The sequence below is a fragment of the Diospyros lotus genome, chromosome 14, assembly GCF_014633365.1.
Source record: "Diospyros lotus cultivar Yz01 chromosome 14, ASM1463336v1, whole genome shotgun sequence".
NCBI classification, from domain to species: Eukaryota; Viridiplantae; Streptophyta; class Magnoliopsida; order Ericales; family Ebenaceae; genus Diospyros; species Diospyros lotus.
In genome coordinates, this window is record NC_068351.1 from 26,899,583 (window position 1) to 26,909,475 (window position 9,893).

General features: G+C 35.4%; 1 pseudogene; it reads left to right on the forward strand.

Annotated features, from left to right (window-relative positions):
- The first annotated feature begins 5,730 nt into the window (after window positions 1-5,730).
- Window positions 5,731-7,698, forward strand: LOC127790979 (protein WHAT'S THIS FACTOR 1 homolog, chloroplastic-like; annotated as a pseudogene).
- Window positions 7,699-9,893: the final 2,195 nt, after the last annotated feature.

The window sequence follows — 9,893 nt, forward strand, 5'->3', positions numbered from 1 at the left end:
CCCTCATATCCGGATGGGTTAGAAGTCATCTGGATGGATGAAAAGTTTTATGTGAGTGACATCCGAATGACCTATGTGCATATTCGGATGGATCTTGGGGCATCCAAATGGCCTGTATGCGTATTCGGATGGCTTATTTGATCTTTGTGGGTGAAATCCGGATGGCTTTATAGTCTTTTGTGAGTCATATTCGGATGATTTAATTCGTATCTGAATGAGTCCAAGGTATTCTATGAGTGATATCCGGATACCTTGAATCATATCCAGATATGAACAAAATAAATTGAGAGTGATATCTGGATGCCTTGAGTTATATCCGGATGGGTCCAAATATTTTTGTGCGTGATATTCGGATGGTTTCTTCATGCATCCGGATAGGTCAAAGCTAATATCCGGATGTCTTGTTTCATATTCGGGTGCTTCTCTCCTAAAGTTGAATCTCATATTCGAATGGTCCCTATAGCATCTGAATGCCTTAGTGAGACATCTAGATGACCTGAATCATATCTGGATGTCTTGTTCCATATCCGCATATTTCTCAGCATATCCAAATAGCTCGTGTTATATAGGCCCAATGCATTCGAATGAGTCTCTTTCACATCTGGATGTCTTTCCTTATATCTAGATGGTTCTTCTTGAGTCCGAATGAGTCTTCCAGTGAACCTAATTTAAGATATTATTTACTAAAAGATTAAATACCCTCAAATAATGGATTTTCATACCAAAATGTGATAAATCTAACGTGATCATACTATAAATCATAACTAGTAGAATCATTATATCCCAATATGTTGATAATGATTATATGACATGATTAACATTATTATGTTACATGTTTGATATTACGTGCATACGTTTTGGTATGAACATGAGGCATGACTTTATGTGGAGCACTTCATATTGTGTACGAGCATGTATATGAGTATTGTATTGCAGCATGCGCGCGAGGCAGCTTAGTCCATAGGGATCCTGTAAGTTTCAATTACAGTTCAGTTTCTGTGTTGCTCACTTGGTAACGACTAGGGGGCTAGGGGCATAATGCCCACAGTATGTGCTTACAATTTTTGTGGTTGCAAGAGTCAGTTCAGGCAAGTATGTATTTCAGATTATATGGGCTTAAAGGCCGCAGTTGTGTACCTGTATTTTACAATTTATGTGCATTTCCATCATATATATGAAACCTTATAGTGATTGTTAATCCCTCAGTACAAGAACAGTTAGTACATCATGAGTATCGACGTTCTGTGATTCAGCGACAGTTTCCTTTCATGATTATGACTTGTTGAGCTTTATGGCTCACCTTGTATTCTTCACCATTCTAGGTCCTAGTAGGGGAGTTCCAGACGTGGGGCCTAACAGTGTCGGACAGTAGAGTGTGTACGGGTAGCCGCTTAAGAATGAAAGATGTCTGGGTGTTATTTTGTGTCTTGTCATTTAGGAGAATTTTATATTTTCAATTGATTAATTACTTATTCAGTGATTATAGGTTTCAGTTTATATTAAACTTCTCAATAGACCAGAGTTTTGTTACAACATGTTAAGTTGTTTAAGTTATGATTGGTCAAGTTATTTATAATTGTAGACTCTAGCTTCATGGTGAGTTTTATTTTATCTTTTTTCTAGTAGCACCTCCTCCTTGGCAGTTTTAAGGAGAGGGGATGTTACACGCTTGTCCTGTCCTTCAACAACTACTCCTGCATCATGTCCTTAATCTCCTTAACTCTAGATCTTTAAATTTGTATCAAACATTTTAAACTTAGCCTCATGTTGCTATCTATTTTGTAATGACATACATACTATGCATGTTATGAATGGCTAGCTTACTAGTTTTTTGATATTCAACTGGCATTTGTTGGATATATCTAAACTTTGATTTGTAATTAATCTTCAAAGATGGATTATTGTTGCTCAAAAAGTTATTTTTGATATTAGTTTGGTTTTTGGTCGTATCTATATTCAATAGCTAAGTATGCTATTTCTTCTTGACAATGGTTTGAGTAATTGGTATATTGATATGTAGAATTCGAGTTTTTTGCTTTAAGTTTTCCCCATTTTTCTTTTTTCGAGTATGTCTTCTTAAGGGGGAGTTTTGTGTTAAATTCTAAAAACCACCTTTTTGAATATGACAAAAAGGGGGAGAATAGAATAAAAAAGAGATTGGTTTTTCTTTTTAAATAGGTTTTGTCATCATCAAAAAGGGGGAGATTGATATATTGATATTGGTTTAAAGGTTTTGATGATAAAAAACAAAATTAAGCTTTTCCCTAATCTATTGGTCAAGTGTATATCTTTATATATTTCAAAGTTCAAATCAATTTCGGATGAGATTCATATTCAAAATAAGATTAAATCATCAAATGAAATTAGAGGGCATATGCCAAGAAAATGTTGTTCCAAAAATGTTTTGAGTGTGTTTTAGGGTTAAGGCAAATTAAGTTTTAAAGATGTTGAGAGTGTTAGTCGTCTAAGTATTCAAATATGTCGGATGGGCTAATATGACTTTTGTCGGTCGACTAATGCTCTTTGATCAGGTGACTAACAGAATGCTAATGGCCTGTATTTATCGACCAGTTGATATATTATGCTTCTATCTGTCGACAAGCTCTTTATCATCTGTTGACTAACAATATGATATGCTTCTATGTCTTAAGATTTTTTGAATTAAATCGGTTGACTATATAGTTCTAATCTGTCGCCTGAGTGTAAGTGCTTGTCTAAGTTAGTCGTCTATTATTTTTCATCTGTCGTCTGGCAGATTGCATGCATCCTTGAATTATTGATGTATAACTTGTATCGGGTGACTAATCATTTTCAGTGATCTAAAATTAACTTTTCATTTTTTTTATTTTTTGGTATTTAAAAAAATATTAAATAAAAATATCACAAAAATAATTTAATACATAAAAAAATATAAGAAAAATAAGATTAGGGACGGAAAATGTTTAATGAAGTTTAATTTATATGTATTTAATATCGATTCAAAATATATAAAAAAATATCTTTTTTAGTTTTCAAATCCTAAACAAGCTGATTATTGAATTAATATATTAAACAAAGTGCATTTATTAAATGAATAGTTTTCAAATTAGTTAATATACTTTATAATAGTTCAATAATAAATTATTTTACTTTTACAATTATGAATCTAATTTTGAGTTAGTATCTAAATTACGACTTAAATTTGATAGTGTGTTGCAAGCGTCATTATTTCTATGAAAACGCTCGTGTTTTGAGTTTCAACACCAATCATTCTCCTACTAACATACTCACCAAAACAAAAAGGACAAAACAATTAAATAAACCATACATAAGCCCTCAAACTTCTAAAAAGAGGGCTTGCACGTGCAACGAAAGTTTCAAAAAATGAAGTGAAACATTGTCAGTCGTCGCAAGCCACCGCAGCCGGCCGTTTTCAAAGATCAGAAGTAAGCATCCGATGCCCTTACCCTCATCGACCAACATACCCAAAAATTAACAAAATCTAACGGTTGGCTCTTTGTAGATCTATGTTTAAACTTTCGGCCAAACACCTAAATCCCACATATACGTATATATATCATGGATATATACTGGAAAAAATGTGCTGATGAAACTAAAAGACTTACCTATTTATACATCGAGTTCATTTTCATAATAAAAACGTTGTCGGATCGACGATCGGACGACTAAATATATACATGGCATAAATCAGTGATTTAGAAAGGTGTTATTGAGAGAAAATTGAGAGAGAGGGAAAAATTGGTAGGGAAACTTTTGACACCCACCATCGACCCCATTATTTTTATATCTAACCCGATCGACATAGGTTGACCTTTCCTTTTAGTAGGCGGATCTGACCCGATCCGCATGCCTTTTTTTTTTAATATAGATATATGTATATATATATATATCTTTTTTAAATATTATTATTATTATTATTATTTAGATCAGGATTTTCTCCCGTATCTTTCATCTCTAAATTTGTCTCAAAAAATTTCATCTTAAAATTCGTCTCAAAAATCCGTGTCTAAACTATTATATTTATTGTAGTGTCATTTCATCACAATAAGTATGTTGTCAGAATTTTCATACATATTGTGACAAATTAGTTTATCAGAACAAGTCTAAGATCGATTAAATTTTAATTTAATTATTTATTAATACTTGATTCTCCCATTGTACGTCCTTAAAATTTAAAATGTAGTGTATGTTTAGTATATATTTTATTTATAGAGTTTTATAATATTAAAGTGTAGTGTATTACTAATTAAAATGTAGTGTATATATTATTAATATTACTAATTAAAATGGAGTGTGTGTTTTATAAAATTTTATATTTAGTTTACATTTTCTAATATATTTTTCATTATATTTTTTATTTTATTATTTATATATTTAAATAAACCTTCAATAGACTTTAAATAAATAATTATATTTAATTACTAATTAGAGACGAACAAAAATCCGTCTCAAAATAGAGACGGTAAAAAATCTATCTCAAATTAGAGATGGATTTTTTACCATCTCTAATTAGAGATAGATTTTTTTTTGTCTCTAAATCCATCTTAAATTAGTGACGAATTTTGAGAAAAAAAAAAATCCTTCTCTCAAATTTGAGACAGATTTTTTTTCGTCTCAAATTAGAGACGGATTTAGAAGCAGAAAAAAATCTGTATGTAATTAGAGACGGAAAAAAAATCCTTCTCAAAATAAAGAGACGGATTTTTTCCATCTCTAAATCTGTCTTTAATTTCAAACTAATTTGTTTCCGCTTCTAAATCCGTCTCTATTTTGAGACGAATTTTTTCTTATCTCAAATTTGAGACAGAGTTTTTTCGTCTCTAAATCTGTATCAAAATAGTTTAGTCTTAAAATTCATCTCTAATTTGAGACAAAAAAATTCGTATAAAAAATTCGTCTCTAAATTGCTATTTTCTTATAGTGTCAACTAATAACATGCTATCGATATATCATTTCAAAACAATTGTCGGTACATACATATTCGTTCGACACCGATATATTAACCGATATAAACATGAGAAATATATAAGTTTTAACCTATCGGTTGCAATATATGAACCGTTATAGTGAATTGCATACTTTTCACTAAATCGAACTTTTTGATAAAGAATGAGAGCCAGTTTCATTTACAAACCCATTATTTTTTATTCAAAAAATCGCAAGAAAAATGATAAACTACTCTGATATCAGTCAAACTTTTAACATACATTGACCATTAGTTTTTCAAAGATAAGAAAATAAATAAATATCTGGTATGGAGAAAAGCTACATGATCAGCGAAGTAAATAACAATGGCTTTAATGAAAAGGATTGATGTTGAAACAGGGACAATAGAGAGAGAGAAAGAAATACGAGCCAGAGGAATTGATGGCGAGTGAGAATGTGCGGGGAAAAAATAAGATAGTATCTTATGCCTAATACAAGCGCGAGCATTTTTGTTTAGTAAAAATTCAAAAGTTTTAGTTTGCAAAAGTTTTCAAACTGTCATATTTTTGCAAAGTTTAGTGCCGAAAGTCCTATTTTTGCAAATTTCCCAAGGGTTTTTGCGCATAAACCCTAACCGTTAGCTTCGACTCCCAATCCTCAGCCGCAAGAAAACCTTGTAAACCGTATCGTTTTCGACTGCTTGTTACACACATCCAGCTGTTTTACTTACATAAAAGCAGCTGTTAAATCTTGGTTGAGCTCACATTTTATCTATCCATGCATAATCTCTTTCCAAGATAATCCCATAAGACAATTTTGGAGCCCAGATTGTTCATCTCTCCGCCCAGAACATCACCGTCTATTTCTTCTCTACCCTTGTTTATCTTGTACAAATCATCTATCCTTGCAAAACCGAAGCTTTCTTCAAAAACCTATATTGGTCTGTCAAGGGAAGACTCGGAGAAAACACCCTTTCTGAGTAAAAGCTTTGGTTTGCAAGACAAAATTGTTCCTTCGGGTAATCTAGGAAATGCCCGCGTACCGTTTGGTTGAATAAGAGCTGCTGCGGTCAGAAGAAGAAAAGAACGTGTTTTTGATAATGTGATACAGAGGGCAAGAAGGTTAAATTGGTCATGAAGATTAGGAAGATTCTAGTGAGTCAACCCAATAGGATAATAGCACTTCGTGACCTGGGTAGGTATAGGATAGCATTGGGTCTCCAGAAAAGGCGGCGATTTATTGCCCTGTTGAGAAAATTTCCAGCGGTTTTTGAGATTGTGGAAGAAGTCGCGTACTCACTTCAGTTCAAATTGACACCTGAGGCCCAAAGGCTTTATTTGGACGAGATGAGGATTAGGAATGAGATGGAGGATATTTTGGTTGTTAAGCTGCAAAAATTGTTGATGTGTCGTCAGAGAAGCGCATTCTTTTGGAGAAGATTGCCCATTTAAAGACTGATTTTGGGCTTCCTTTAGAATTCCAGGACACAATATTGGGTACCCCCAATATTTTAAGGTTGTTATTACCGGGCGAGGCCCAGCTCTGGAACTTACTGACTGGGATCCTGAATTTTCTGTTTCTTCAGCTGAGCTTGCAGAGGAAGAAAACCGGACTAGAGAGCTAGACGCAAATGATTTGATAATTGAAAGACCACCGAAGTTCAATAGAGTGAAGCTACCCAGGGGTCTCAATCTTTCCAAAGGTGAGATGAGAAGGATTTGTCAATTTAGAGTAGAGACATGCCATGTATATCGCCTTACTCTGATTTCTCTGCATTGAAGTCTGGTACTCTAGAGAATGAAGAACATGCTTGTGGTGTGGTTCATGAAATCTTGAGCCTCACTGTTGAGAAGAGAACTCTTGTTGACCACCTCACTCATTTTCGAGATGAGTTTAGATTCTCACAGCAGCTAAGGGGGATGTTGATAAGGCATCCTGATATGTTCTATGTCTCTTTGAAAGGGGATAGGGATTCGGTCTTCCTCAGGGAAGCATATCATGACTCACAATTGATTGAGAAGGATCGGTTATTGCTCATCAAAGAGAAGCTCCGTTCGCTTGTTGCTGTTCCACGATTCGCAAGGAGGACAGCTCCTGGACCCAATGAAGATGGAGCAGAGGGAACGGATGAGCCAGCAGATGGAAGTGGTGGTGAGGATGGAGAAGAATGGTCTGATATTGATGATGCAGTAAGTGATGACTTTGATGATGATGAAGATGGGGAGGAATTCGAGGATGACTGGAGTGATGAGGATGATGAAATTCCCCCAGACTTTGATGAGGATGGGGGAAGTGTGTACTCTGGAGTTAGCCAATCAACCGAGCGGGTGGATAACAAGACAAAGGATGAAGAAAAGGTGCTTCTCCCTGTGTTTCCCGATGGTTGGCCTAGGGATCGCTGGTGAAAGTTCTGGGAATTTGACTTGTTATTTTCAATGCCCCACGTCCAGCTGGGGAACATTCAGTGAAAGGCCACGGAGGGTGGTGCTCTATCCTTCTTGGAGGGAAACTGCACTTTGCTGCCTGGATGTGCATCTCTAATGTGATTCATACTGGATTTTCTTCCTCAGATAGGTACAGAGTAGTGGGCAAGAATGAGTCAAGCTCAAGTATCATATGCAAATATTACATTTTGTTATTTTGATGGAAGTGGATCAAATTTTTTACTTATTCATGGTGTGTCTACAATATAACATTTTGTATGGCCCTTGTATCTGTAAGCGTGTTCTGATGTGCAATGAAAATATGGTTGTATCCATAAGCTATTTTCAGTATCTTGGCAATTTAGAGTTGTCCTGTGCTGCATTTTGTTCTTTTTCAGTATCCATAAGTTTGGTTAAACTCAAAACAGGTTTAGATGTATGGAGGATGAAAATGATCTTCTAAGGCATGAAAGTTTTCTCCTAAAGAATTGAAAATAATGATGATAATTAGAATAAATTATGATGCCTCTAGCAAAATATTAGCGGTTTAACAGTGAACAATTTTGATTGCTCAAACACCCCTCCCCCAAAACATGTGCAAGCTGAGTATGTTCTCGGGGCTGGTAAACACCTTACTTCTTCTCAATTGTTCTTGTTCTGATCTCTCAAAAGTAGCAAGAAAAGAAATCATTAAATCAATTAGTTTTTGCTTCTAAGTAGCTTATATAGGAGAAAATTTTAAGCAATAATTAACTTATCAATAACAAATATATGAACTTTTTGCAATTGTTATTTGGTGTTGAAACTTAAAGAATGAGTGTAATGATTTGGCTGGCTCCCTTCCATGCAAGGTTAGCTTTGATCTCTACTGAGTTTTACATATTAAGATCACCAATACAATATGAGACTAGCAGTAACATTAGAAGCACATCCCGAAGAGACTTGCCAGTTTTGAAAAATCCCTGATCATATTTCTGGATAACAGAAGATAAAGTCATTCATAAATGACTAATGGGCTAGAATTCATATAGCCAACCCCACATAGCCAGATAAAGAATTGATACATTGTTATATAATTCTTATTAACACTAGTTTTATATTTCCAGTTTCTTATTTGGCATTTCTTTCCTTCTCAATTTTTTGGCCAATGTGAGGCAAACTGGAGTACTTCAGCCTCCAACTTAGTTCATGGCGCTTCCTATAGTGGATGCTTTTGAATAGCTTCAGCCTAGTGGTTCCAGACCCTGTATAAAATCAAGCAAGCTGTCCAATATTACCCTTTGATTTGGTATCTTTTTGTAGTATAGTGTATTATCTATTCAGATTTCTGTCTATCTCTGGCTTTATACTTACCAAATCTTATCCTGAAACTCTGTTTCCATAATTGACTCAACTGTTGAGCCAAAGTGAGGGGACCTCAGGTTATCCAAAATCAAGCATCCCAACAAAGAAGATTTTCAGCATTGTTTCCTTCTTAACTCTCTAGTGGATGCAGGTAGGAGTGGTGTTATGGGTATAAACCCAATGTCAAAGTGGGAAAAGATACATAGTATTTATACATATAATATGGTTTGATTTGGACAGAATGCTAAGAAAGTTCCATTATATGCCAATCCTCCCACACCCCCTATTCCCTCATTTCCACTTAAAAAAGGTTTAAGTTACTTTCAGGAAAGGTCAGGGGTGAGACGCGGCACAACTCAAGTACTAGGACTTCTGTGCAGCACAAATGGAAAGGCACATGTTTCACCTAAAACAATTGGAGACAAACCCTAGCGGAATAGTTTGGTAGAATTATCTGTTATACTGTTCACAAAGCAAGGTTCTAAGATGAAATGCATCAGGAAAGATTAGCGATGAGCTTAAAGGTGTGATTGGTATACAGAATTTTTCATTTTTATTCGATAATACGAATATTATGGTGGGACAGGGATATTGAGCACGTGATCCAAGTTGGGACAGATTTGTAGAGATTGGAAACAAACTGGCAGGAATTGTTCTTACAAGGGGGAAATGTGATAGTTTATGGATATGGCTGAGATGCCTAAGCTGCTTTATTCCTTTGTTCACTATGGCTGACTTGCAAAGTCTTCGAGAGCGAAATTCTTGTGTGTCTAGGATTAGATTAAGGGGCCCTTGGAGGAATCAAAGAGTCTGGTTTTGCCACTGAAAGAGATATGAAGGTCCCACGGCACCTTCTGGCTCGCTTCTCTTCCCAAATTGCTGCCATTCTGCGACCTATAAATAGGGCTCTTACCCCTCATCAAGAACAATCAAGGCAGCATAGACAGCGATAGATGTCTGAGTTCGTGAATGAACTTCAAGGCATTGGTTGTTACCTCTCCCTCAAGGGCTTCTAATCTAGCCATTTGAAGTCTCATTGACATGCAGTGCGGCAGGCTAAAAGCCCTTGGGGGAGTTGTAACAAGTCTTGCCTTGCTATGAAAAGGGAGAGCTCCCATTCAGCGCCTAGTCCTACCGGGGCAGCCTTTGCTCTCTCTCCCTCAAAGGCTTCCACTACTTACACCTGAAAAGGTTAATAGG